Source organism: Dromiciops gliroides, chromosome 3 (genome assembly GCF_019393635.1).
Source record: "Dromiciops gliroides isolate mDroGli1 chromosome 3, mDroGli1.pri, whole genome shotgun sequence".
Lineage (NCBI taxonomy): Eukaryota > Metazoa > Chordata > Mammalia > Microbiotheria > Microbiotheriidae > Dromiciops > Dromiciops gliroides.
Window position 1 is genome coordinate 555,198,814 of NC_057863.1, and position 13,849 is coordinate 555,212,662.

Genomic DNA, 13,849 nt, shown 5'->3' on the forward strand with positions numbered 1-13,849 from the left:
TTATCTCTCTCCTAAGACCACTCTTTTTTTTTTCTTTTTTTTTTAAATTCTGTCAACAGCTCTATTTACCTTTTGTCCCATAAAATCATAAGATAAGATAAGATAAGATCATAGGCTCAGATTCCAAGTTGGAAGAGTACTTAGAGATCTGTGACACATAAAAAGTTTGAGAGACATTTTCTGGCTAATTAATCATTTTATTAATTGTGCTAGTGGGTAATTAATAAAAGAGGTCAGTGGCACTCCTGAATGCCAAAGACCCCTCATGGAACCCACTTAACCCTTATATGCCCTTGGAACAGTGAGGTTGGCAATCAACTCTAATTGGTTAACAATTAATGAAAAAAGTAATATTATAATGAGAGATAGGTTTATTCTAATGAAGGGCTGGGGGGATATAATTGATCACTCTGTCTTAGACAAAGGGACTTATTTATCTCTTAACCAGACCACCACTCCCTAGAGAAGGCTAGATAACCGGGAATCTACCTCTATTCAGACCTGGCTAACTAAAACACTTTGAGACTGATTTCACCTTATATTAAGTTCTTTGTAAGGTGCTCTAGTTGGGTAAGATCTCCCAGTTTCAAAAAGCATCTACTGTGGTGATTTAGGCAAACTTATCCATCAATAATGTCCTTCAGTTCAATGTCCTGAACAACCTACATGTTTTTGAGAAAAATCCAGGTCGTAATTCAATAGCTGATTATTAATATGAGAGAAATAATAGTTTCTCTCAGGTCATAAACTCCAATCCCTTAATTTTATAGACCAGAAAACAGGCAAGAAAGAGTCAAATGACTTTCCCAAGATAACACAACTAGTGTCTAAGGTGTGACTTGAATCCAAGTCATTCTGACTTCAAAGTTTAGTGTACCATGCTATTTGACTTACTAAGCATTATTTTTTACTATTGCCTTTACTTCTCACATACCAACTATCCCCAAATCCACCTACTTGAGGTCTCTTACAACCACATTTCCTCCATGCTTCTATTCCTATAACTCTAAAATAATCTATCCTTATCACTTGCTATTGCTAGAGTTGCCTCATGGTCTTTAAATGTATTCCTCTCTCTATATAATCTCTAAAGTATCACTTTTGCTTCTGACATATTAAGCTTTCCTATGTATTTATAAAGGTATTTCACTGATGAACCCACAAATCTTTAATTAGCTCCTTATTGCCTATTTCAAAGAATAAATAAGTTAAATGGTATTGCCCAGTGTTCAAGGTCTTCCAAAACTAGCAGCAACATAAATGAACAGATTTTTTTCTTTCTATATTTTATGCTTCCCAACCTCAATGGACAGACTGCTCTCTAGCCCTTGAAAATCCCCTTAACTTTCTTATAAATAGGTTTTATTTATTTTCATATCTTTCATTTCTAGTTCTCCCTCTCTGCTCCCCTTGTATCCTTCCTTGCTTCAAAGGAAAAAATAGGGGGCAGCAAGGTGGCGCAGTGGATAGAACACAGACCCTGAAGTCAGGGGGACCTGAGTTCAAATTTGACCTCAGACACTTAACACTTACTAGCTGTGGGACCCTAGGCAAGTCCCTTAACCCCAATTGCCTCACCAAAAAAAAAAAATAGGAAAAAAAAGAAACATAAGTAAAAATGATGAAGTAGAGGGAACAATTCTGACAATATAGGAAGAGATTTTAAAAAAAAATCAGTATTTTCTTGCTTCTCTGATGAGAAGAGTAAGTTATCTTCCATTATTTGTCATAGCCATTTATTTTTTGTTCTACTTAACTTTTTCAGTTCATATGCATTTCCCCATTTTTCTTAGTTCTTCACATTCATTGCTTACTGCAAAGTAATATTTCATTATGTGTACATATATGTGTATATATATATATATATATATATATACACACACACATATACATGCATAGCTAATTCAGCTATTCCTCAACTGATAGACAAAAACTAGTCTCTAACTTTCCAACTTTCCTGTTTTTGCACACTCTTTACTCTATTCCTAGAATGTTGTTATCCCTTCCCTTTTGGCCTTCTGAATTTCTACCCATCTATTAAAGCCAAAATCAGGTGCCTTCTTCTCTGTAAAGCCTTCCTTGATCCCAGGACTCTATAGATCCTTTCTGTTGGACCTAACACTGACATCATTTCATTTTTCTAATGTACTTACCATGTGATATTGTATATGTTTATTATCTGCATATAGGTCTAAGATGCTAGGAAATAAGCCCCACCAGCAAGGAGACAATTTTCTTATCTATACTTTGTGTCTCCTCCAGAGGTCATCAAAGTATTTCAAACAATAGTTGATTTATAACTTTTTATTGAATGGATTATAGAGTCACCAGGATGGTAAGAGGGGCTTTCAAATAATAAATATGTAAAAGGCACTTATGCTGTTCTTTGAGGTTTTGTGATCATTTCCTCTGGAAGTGTGCAAAACATATTGTTTAATTACTTATGGGAAATGTAGAGATGGATTCAAACTTCTACCAGTGGTATGATGTCTTGATGATTTTTTGAAATCCCTTTCAAATTTGGTGATGAAATATTATTGTGCTATAAGGAATGAAAAGCAGGATGATATCAGAAAGGCCTACAGAGACTTGTATGAACTGATGTATAGTGAAGTGAGCAGAACCAAGAGAATACTGTGCACAGAAACAGCAATATTGTTTGATGAAGAACTATGAATGCCAACTATTCTTAGTAATAAAATTACCCAACACAATCACAAAGGAATAATGATGAAGCATACTATCCACCTCTAAGGAATGAATATTAATTGAACACAGACTGAAGCATGCTATTTTTCATTTTCTTTTATTCAAGTTTTCTTATACAAAATGACTAATGTGGTAATGTTTTACATAATTGCACATGTATAACCCACATCTGATTGATTACCACCTCAGAGAGGGAAAGAGGGATAAAAATTGGAACTCAAAATTATAGATAAAAATATTTATTATTAAGAAAAGAAATCCCTTTCAATATGAGGATACTTAATAGGACTTTATAGTTACTTTTTTTAAAAAATGAAGAAAGTACTAGAAAAATAAAAAAAAATACATTAAGGCCTGGGATATTTTGTGGGTGTTCCTCTCTCAACTTTTTACATGTCTTCATTATAGTTTTTTGCTTGTTTTTGTTTTGTTTTGTTTTTACAGATCATAATTTAAACAGCTATTCTATGCTTTCTTTTGCCTACTGAAAATTTTATTGAGTTTTGTTAAATAGTCTTTTTGGATGTTGAAAAATATACTGATGGAAAATAATATTGCAATCCTTGTAATACCCTAGAAATGGAGGTCATATTCCACAACACTGCTTTGCATTTAATATATTTTTAGTCTATCTCAAGAGACATTTAGCAAGGATTTTACACAATGATGTACCATCTTTGTCAATAAAGCTTAAACCTTTACTGACATAGATTTCAATGTAATCTTGTTTCCTCTTATTGGAAAGAATCTCAAATCGTTTCTCTCTTGGCAAGAACAATGTCCCCCGAGATGCATTACCAAGGAAAATAGCACGGACAGTTCTTCATAATCTGTTTTGGGGAAAACTATTCATAAAAGGAGAAACCAAATAAGAAATGTATATGCAAAGAATATAATAAAACAAACAAACATACTAACCACTCTGTGACTATTATTTGACTGGGACTGATCACCTTTGAAATTTCAGGCTGTCATGCATGGATTTAATAATAAAGCAAATAATACTATTTTATTTTCATGGAAGGACCTGAGAGACATAATTATACAGAAATAATTCCTCTTCTCTTGACTTATAGAACAAACCTAGCACAACAAAATAATAACTTATATTTACATAGGGTTTTATGGCCCAAAAAACATCTTCCTGGGAATCTGATTCTCACAGGCTCTCTGTGGGGTCTGTAGTTCCAGTAGTATAATCTCCATTTTACAGATTTGTAGACTAAGCTTCAGATTAGTGGACATGGGCTGAAATAATAAGTATGGGCAGATCCTGGTCTCAAAAATTGAGGCTTTCTGAAACACAAGTGAGGGTATTTCCACAATGCCCTTCTACTTTGGTTGGGCATTTAGTCATTTCATGCAAAGAACTGCCAAGAAAATATTCTCAGTCTATCAACTTTATTATTTAATAACTCTATGATGTTTAGAAACTAATGTTTCTGGGTCTCGGTTTATACAGCTAAAGTGTGTATTACTTTATGCTTCATTTTAAATTTCTACTTGTTATTTCTTTAGATCTGGCAAATTACTCCACTATTTTGGAACTATTGACTGGGTAAAGACTCGTTCATCAAGAGTTAAAGTAAATGATGTAGATGAAAAAGTGACTATTCTTTTGATTATTTAGGAAAGAGTAATAACTGTCATTTCTAAAAATTTTTAAGACCTAGAATATACAAATTTTGGAAGCATTGATTCTTACTGAAGCTTTGTATCTCTCCCTACTTTCACTCCACCCTAACTACCTTCCCAGCCTCAGACATTCAGAATACCCCACATTTCTTAGTTAAGAGAAAGGTGAATAGCTTTTCCAATGTCACATTACCAGTAAATTCCATAGATGAGATTTTAATCTAGCCACAGGATGTTATATGATGAAAAGCTGGAAATAAATACCTGTATTTATACAGATGAAAATAATGAGGACCAGAGAGTTTAAATGCCTTTCTGAAGGTGTCAAAATAGTAAGGAGCACAATCGGATTCACACCTTGATGCTCTTATTAAAAATCCAAGACTCTCATTATGGATTATAAAGCCAGTGTTCTTCCTACCTCATTCAATGCAAACAAAATATGTTTTGAAAGGGGCAAGGGATGAAGGATGGTCAGGAAGAACTAGTTGGTACACTGGATATAGCACTGAGCCTAGAGTTAGGAGAACACATCTTCCGGAATTCAAATCTTGCTTTTGTCATTTACTAGCTGTGTGACTATGAGCAAGTCACTTAACCTTGTTTGCCTGTTTCTTCATCTGTAAAATGAATGGGAGAAAGAAATGGAATTCTCCTTTAGTATCTTTGCCAATAAAATTCCAAATGGGGTAGCATTTCAGTCAGATAGGATTGAAATGAGTAATCAACAACACAGCAACAAACTGTGCAGATACATCATGAGTTAGTCTAGATGGCAAGTTGCCCTATAACATCAGATTAAGGATTGACTAGAAGAGCTCACCATAAATGTGTATACAGAATTATTCCAGCTCATTACCTCCAAAACACTCAGATTAAATTGTTTCCATTTGAAAAAAAAAAGAAGCAAATTTTATTACTTTCTAAATCTTCCCAATTGACTGCAAGAGGTTTTAGGAAGATAATATTTTTCTCTCGTGTTTTTTTTTTCTTTTCTAGATCCAATTAATGATGCTGCAGAATGATAGCAGAAAATAAAAGAGGATATGAATTCCTGAGCTAGTTTCCATTTGTAGGAGACATTAAGCCTAAAACACTGATTAGATTTCACATCTCCAGTCCCAGCATTCATGGCATTATTTTTGATAATTATTTAATTTATAGTTATAAATCACAACCAGATAATAAAATTACAACTCCAGAGGTGCATAAAGTAAACATATAATTAAGATGACTCTGTACTTGAGCAAGGTTACTGTTATTTATGAATATTACACTGGTTAAAGTAAATAATAAGGGCAGTTTGGGGGCCTCCTGAATAACCTCTTAACTTCTTTATGCTCTAGACCTGTGGTATCAAATTCAGAAAGAGGGGTAACAAAACTTTACATAAGGATCCCTGAGGGCTGCATAGAGACTTAGAAAACCAGGAATGTTTATATATTTCTTTCTTTTTTATTTATTAACACATCAAAACATAAAAATCAGCTAGGAACTACTTTTTAAACTAGTTTGGGCTTATGTTGTGGCCTCTAAGTAATATGTTTGATACCTTTGTTCTATATGATTTCCAAAAATTATAAATTGTAGAGAAGGTACCAATTTGCATTGATAAAAGAACCTCAACAGAGGGGTCTCTCTACTAATGGAATGACACATCAGTCCCATAGAACCTAGATACATGCTCCTTTGCATGAAAGTTCAGTAACTCTCCCATAATGTTCCTACCTAACCCTCCCCTTGCCTTTACATTTGGAGACATCGTTATTTACATTGCATCTCCACCCCCAACAACCTGCTTATTGTTTCCATTAAACTCCTCAGTTTGCTTTACATAGAATTTTACTCCTGAGTTCCGCAATTACATATGTTTTCACCTCTAAAATCTCAAACTAAAATATCCTCTTCTTAATTATTATTTCTTTTCTTTCACTCTTTCATGCTACCAAATTCCTGCTAGCCTTATGTGTTATCCTCACAATGATTTCTAAGACCTCTACTCTAGCAACCGAGACCCTTCTCTTCTCTACCAACCAACCTCTTTCCCACAGATAGAGAATGGACTACTTTGGAAAGTAACATCTTCCTTTACTGACCTTCAATCAAGCAGAGTGTGGATAACCACTTTTTAGGAATGTTATAGTGTACTCTATTTCTCATATGAGTTAAAACATTTTTTAAAAACTTGAATGTCCTTTCCATGTCTGATATTCTGTGAACAGTAATTACAGCTACCTAGGAAAATGCCAGATGTATCAAGATAATAGAATGTGGGAGATGAGGAGATTTAACAGATACTAAGGGCCCACCTGGAGATTGATTTAAACTGATTGAATTGGATAAGGTGACTGACTGACTGCTGACTGGTTTACAAGATTGTAAGCACATCTGGCTGGTACTTAAGAAGGTACTTAAGTAGGTATTGTTCTCAGAAGCTAAAAACTTTGAACTTTACATCAAGACCACCTTTGGGTCCAGTGAACCAATGAATCTGAATGATGCTAGCCAATCAGCTTGAAGAACCTCCCATTTCTGGGAGGGGAACATGAAGGAGGAAGCAGACAACTGAGAGAGAGTTGTCTCATTTTTGGTGTGAGAGATCTGCATGGTGGCACAGTATATCAGAAGTGGGAGGTTTAGGAAGGCTAGGATTGCCAGGCTATAAGAAATCTGTTCTCAATCTTTCTCTTTCTTTTACTATCTCTTAATAAACCATTACAAACCTAAATTCATTTATTAGTGATTTTAGTCAGTTTTTCCCCAAAACTGGGGGAACAGATTAGAACCCACATTTAGCATTTTAAATTACACACAGAGAAGTGGGAAAATATAGAAAAGAATAATGGTCTTATGAACAGTGATTAACCTGGAATCAGAAGATATTTATTTCAATTGTGTAATAACCCCAGTTATGCCATATTCCACCCAGGGAAACTTCCAAATTCCTGAGTCTTTTTATCAGATTAAGAACAAAAGTAATTGTTCATTTACCCCAATACCTGGTCCTACTAGATGCAGATAACATCTCTATCACCATCCACTCCCAAGATTTTGATTTGGAATGCTGGTCCTTTCCTTGCAGGACCCCAGTACGGCACAACCAATTCTACCCAGGACCTCAGCAGACCTGCTCCATATATGTAATTTTCCTTCAGTAAATGAGATAGTATTTATAAAGTTCTTAGAAAAGTGCCTGGTACTTAGTCTCTGATAGAGGAATGATTCATTTCTTCCCTTTTCTGGCCCCATCTTTGGAAATCTTTTATATTTTTAAATCTGTCCCCTTAATGAATCTGGCTTGCTTTGGTATTGTGTGTGATATATTTCCTTGCACTGGATTATTGGTATTGAGAAGCCTTTTGAGTCTAAATTAATATAAAATCCTACCTCAGACATTTATGATCTGTGAGATCATGCTCAATGTGCTGAATCTCTAAAAGCCTCTGTTTCTTCATCTGTAAAATGGGAATAATACATTATGATCTATCTCACATGACTATTGGGAATACACATACTCTGTAAACCTTTGCGGTGTTCAGTCATGTTTTAGCTGTGTCCAATTTTTCATGACCACATTTAGGGTTTTCTTGGTATAAGGAATTAATTGTGATTTTGGGGGTTTTCATAACCCTATCTTTGCTTCATTATGGTCAGACTGAAAAAAAAGGTAAGTGTAAAAGCCTAAGAGAGGATGGGTATGTACTTTGAGAAAAAATTGAACAAACAAGAGGAACTCTGACCACAGGGAACATTTACTGAAACTAAGTAACTAGCTCCTCTAATAGTTTCCCCATTCCCACATGGATGTGGCAAGATTATAGTGGGGACAGCCCATGAGGGTGTGCTGAGCCAATTGGAGACTCAGCATGACTAAGAGCCACCCCTCCCCTTCTTATGGGGGAGTCAGCTAGATTCAGTTGGATACAGTTAAAGAGGCAGTTAGAGAGGGTTCTGAGGAAAACGGGGAAGGAAGGCAGACATTTAGAGGAGCTGCTGGTGTTTGACCTTCAGACCAAAACAGAAAAGACTACAGCTAATAGCTAAAGATTTGGGGTATTGGTGAGTTTGTGGTTTTTTGTTTGTTTGTTTGTTTTGTTTTGCTTTGTTTTGTTTTTCTTAGGCAGAGCTAGCTCTTTGGAGCTGGCTGGGCTGGAGCCAGGTTAGGGCCCTGGGGCCTTTTTACCCCAGAGATTTATACATTTTTTCTAGTTCTATTAATCTCACTTGTGTAACTCAGATATTGTGTTTTAAACTTGTTACCATTAATAAACCTGTGTTTTATGTTTTTGAAAGAGGCTGTTTCTTTTCTTACCCCAATGTTAAGGCAAGCCATCCAATTAACTCTTCCCATACTTAATTTGATCCTTATGTTAGCAAAGATACTAGAGTGATTTACCTTTTCTTTCTTCAACTCATTTTCCAGATGAGAAAACTACGGCAAACAGGGTTAAGTGACTTTACCCAGGTCACACACCTAGTAAGTTCCTGAGGCCATAACTGAATTTAGGAAAATGAGTTTTCCTAACTCAAGACCCAATACTCTATCCACTGCACCATTTACTTAGCTGTCCAAGCTTTTGTAAACCTTAAAGCACTAAATAAGTGGGATTTATTTTTATTGTGAGTTCTGCAAAGACATTTCCTGTAGTCAATACTCAGGTGTATTGGAGACTAGCTCCCTCTTCTTTCTAAGTATTTGATTCTTTTTAAAAATTAAATTTACTGGTTATCTTTATGTTGTTTTTTAATAGGGCACATAGTACTTATTACAAAGGAAGCCTAAACACACTTGATGGCCAGAGGCCATGATTCACTTGGCTGTTCTAAAGAATTACTTATCATTATCCCTTGTCCCCAGTCTCAAATTATCATTCATTCTGTATACATAGTGATTTTCTTTACCTGTATATATGTTTTCTTCAGTAGATTCTAAGTTCTTTGAAGTCAGGGACTGTTTTATTTTTGTCTTTGCATCCTCTTCACCTTGCAAGGAACAGGGCACATAGGACAAACCCAATGAATATAACTGGAATTGAACTGAATTGAAAGACCCAGGGAAGAAAGTTGATCTCCATTCACCACAATTTGTTTCTGCCCTTATCCTCCCTCAGGGTTCCTTTATACTTTTGTCCATAGGCCATAATCATTCTCTAATGGTAGCATTGATACCCACTCCTTATTCCCCTCTCTCTCTTCCCATTTGCATTGCTATGAATTCCTGTCTGGCCTCTAAATTACTCTAATTCTCCATCCTAAGAGACAGGTTGACCTTTCAAAAGTGGATTTACTAGGAACTAAAATAAATGGGCAAAAATAAAGCAATTTATAGAGTATAGAATAGCTAAGTGATAGAGTACTGGAATTGTATCCTACGGCAAAGAGTGACAAAATCCTTTTAAGGGAGAAAAGTAATTTCTTAGTAACATTCTTAGAATATTAAATTCTGAATAGTTGCATGATATTTTATACATACATACAGACACATACATGTGCATGTGTGTGTTTTTTCAATTGATGTCAGTAAGTTTTACACCAACTTCATCTGTGCTGGTTTATCCTTTTTTATTGCCTACAACAATATTTCACAGATCTAGTACATCATCAATGTGGGTATTCCCTTTACTGGTACAAATTTCAGCCCAACCATGGTTTAAGATATGATTTTCCTGACTCATAGTGGCTAAAAAAATGCAATTCTTATTGATTACCTTCTAGTAACAAGTTTCTCCATAATTACCTATACTGGTAATTAAATTAGTGGTAAGCAGTCTATTTCTGGGTCCCATACTCAAAGACTTTTGGGGGAGGGGGAAAAGAGTAATGAGTTTTATTATGAATTTTGTTGTTTAATCATTTAGTTGTGTCTGACTCTTTCTGAACCCTTTTGGAATTTTCTTGGCAAAGATACTGGAACAGTTGCCATTCCCTTCTCCAGTTCATTTTACAGATGGGGAAACAGAGGCAATTAAGTGACTTTCTCAGAGTCATATAGCTAGTAAGTATCTGAGGCCAGATTTGAACTCAAGGTGATGAGTCTTCCTGGTTTCAGGTCCAGAGCTCTATCCAATGTGCCACCTAGGTGCACATTATTATCAATAATATATTTTAAATATATAATTTATATATATATATACAAATATAATAAATATTAGATATAAATAATAAGTAATAGTATTAACAGAAATAGAAGTATCTTTCAGGTTTTATGCTCTGCTAGCATGGCCTTTGAAAGTTGAGAATTTACCTGCATAAAATGATGATGTATCAAAGACAGACCAATGAGAATTATATCATACATTAAATAGCAAAGAGGACATCAGAGGCTGATTCATTTTCTAGAGAAGGAAATTAAGGGACGAGAAAAGTGAATTGTCTTAGGCAGTGTCCTTTTTGTAGAATTGTCAGGATTTGAACCTAGATCCTCTGTTTTCCATGCTTCTCAATCCTTCCCCTGTACCATGCAGCTTTCATGGAGGCATACATGGGCATTTATAGTCTAATTTATATGACAATAAATCTAAGCACTCCCAAAACCTATTATTGTGTTCAGGCTACCTCTGAATAGTAGTATTACCTGATACAGAGTATTCTGGGCCAAAGTTTAGTTTGGCAGATTTAGGTTAAACTTGTCCAAATCTATCACACTTTTGAAAAGAAAAGAAGGAAACAAAAATTTATTAAGTACCTACAATGTACTAGGCATTGTGCTAATGAATATTTATGTTATGCTCAAAACAACCTTGTGAAGTAACTGCTATCAATATCCTAATTTTACTTGAGGGAACTAAGACAAACAGGTGAAATAACTGGCCCAGGGTCACATAGCTAGTAAGTATCTAAGGTCATATCTGAACCCAGATCTTCCTGTCTCCAGACTCAGAGCTCAATATACTGTCACTTAGCTGCATTTATCATCAATCAAAGACAACACTAACATTTCCTTTTGTTTCATTTGTCTGGGTACAACCTGCTACTTAAAATCAACACTGAAAACTTCTAATATGTTGTGGGATAGTCATTGTTAAGTTTTATAAGTCTTATAATTATGTAAATATCTTATAACACATCTTATAATTCTTATTTATAAGTAATAAAATATATGCACATGAATAATATGACTCAATACACTGATATACTTGTTATTTTATATTGACTATAAAAGCTAGTTGTGTCTTAGAGTCTTAGGTTTTATACTTAGGTGGGACCTTATAAAGATGATGAAACTTGAGTGTTGTCAAATGCCAGGTTACCAGCATAATTATGAGTAGGACTATTCAAGCCTCAGGGAACCTTAAAAATTAAGAAGTTTTGACTAGAACACTTCTAAGTCCCCTTCCAACTCTATAATTTTGATGAACTCACCTTAAACCTAGTTTTTAATATCAACTTTCAGTCCATCTGTTTCTCTTTCTCATCTCATTCCACCTAGATCAACTCCCATTTCTTTGCAGTTTTGGCAACATGGTATACTGAGAATTTCCTGTACATACTGAAGTTTTATATGATCCAATTAGCACTTAAAAAAAATCCAGGTAAGGGTTTACACAGGCATATAGAATAACTAGAAGAATGAAGAAAAAAATGTTCCAATTCAGATAATCAACTTTTCTGAACTTGAAAATTTAAGTTACATGTCTAAGGGCACAAATACAATAACTAACCTAGATGTATCAGAGGTAAGACTACCATCCTCAAAAGTGATTAATTAAAGATCTCACCATTAATAGGAAATCCTTTCATTTGGATATCTTCCACAGAAGTGGCAACAAACCTGTGCTGAACATAGTTCATCCTGCTTTATATCTTGTACAACATTAAAAATGAGAAGGATTTGAAGAGTTGTCAGGGGTTGCATTTATCAAGCAATCAATTATAATCTTAACAAATAATGCAGAGAAAGACATTAAATGCACAGAGCTCCTCATACAATTACCCCCCAAAACAGCAATAAAAGAAGCCTTGGAGCAGAAAAACCCACAAAAATATGGGCAGTGATTATTTTCCCACAATAGATAGATTAAAGGGGGCCTTCCTGGGCTATGAGTAAAGTCCAACCCTGCAATCTCACCAACAGAGATCCCAGGCAAACCGCACCAGAAGAATTTACCCCAGAGCCTCTGAAACAGCTACAGCACCAGCATCTTCTGGAACTGAACTTATGGTCCAGGGAGAGTTATGAATGGCTGGCTGGGAGGGGGGCAGAGTGCAGGGGTATCAGTGGGACCTAGGGAGGAATTTGGCTGTCCCACCCCAGTGGGGAACCAGGAAGAAAATCTAAACTGGGAGAGGCCCAGGTCGGGGAGGTACCAGTCTCATTGAAGCTAAAAACCTCCACAGTGCTCTGCTGGCTGGTTAACTAGCAAGTTGGCTTGAGGTCATCTTCAGACCAGAGAACAGGCCAGGCAAAAGAAAAACCTGCCCTCCCTCATACCAAAACACCTAGGACCCTCTGAAGCTAGGGACAGTAGTATAGCTGAGAAGCAGGGCCCCCCAATGGGGAGTTTAAAGTCAAGTAAAAGATGAGCAAGCAAAGAAAGTTCAGAACAAATAATGGAAGACTCCTGGTTGAATAGAGGGGGCTCATCAAAACGATATAATCAAAAATAAATAGTTTACTCTACCTAGATATTTTTGTAATCAATAATTTAATGTCATAGTTGGCTCTTATGTTCTACAAAATGCATGTCAACTCATGATTATAAAAAGAATTCTCCTATAAATAGTTGTTTATGGAAACCAACCTACACAGGCCTCATATTTTCAGAAAGAACATCAACATTTGTGTGAATAAGTCTTATAAATATTGTACAGAGGTCAGAAAATAGGCTTCTGAGTTAATAATTATTATTGTTTCATCAATTGCCTTGGGTGGGGAGGAAGTGGAATACAGATGTCATTTGAGGTTCAAAAGTATAATCATGACTCTTAGAGTCTTTGGGTCTCAATATCTATAGAAAATGAATGGTCTGGACTACACAAGGAAGTTTATCAATTCTCTAAGTTATTAGAGTTGAGGGTTTTTATTTAATTACATGAATTCTATCAAATAAATAGCTTAGGAAACATTATTGCCTACAATTTATGAAAAAGTGAGCCAGAGCATAATTTGCACACAATCCTATAATTTGAAATGACTCAAAATTCAAGCCTATTTCTTTTAATTGAAATACACTTTGTATCAAATCACAGTGTTTTCAACAACGTTTCATTTGTTGTTTTGTGTTTCCTTCTAGAATTTAAATTTTGTAATTTTATAAAATGAAGTAATGGATATGAAAACTGCCTGTTCATATCCTTTGAACATTTTTCAATTGGGGAATGACTTATAATCTTTTAAATTTGACTTAGTTCCCAATATCCCAATATATTTTAGAAATGAGTTAAAGACCTCATTTCTAAAATATATCAGGAACTAAATCAAATTTATAAGAAACCAATCAGTTGGGGAATAGCTGAACAAGTTGTGGCATATGAATGTAATGGAATACTATTGTCCTGTAAGAAA

General features: G+C 35.1%; 1 pseudogene; it reads right to left on the reverse strand.

Annotated features, from left to right (window-relative positions):
• LOC122747937 overlaps positions 1 to 12,135 on the reverse strand; it is an 81,723-nt pseudogene extending 69,588 nt beyond the window's left edge.
• Between the last annotated feature and the right edge of the window lie 1,714 nt (positions 12,136 to 13,849).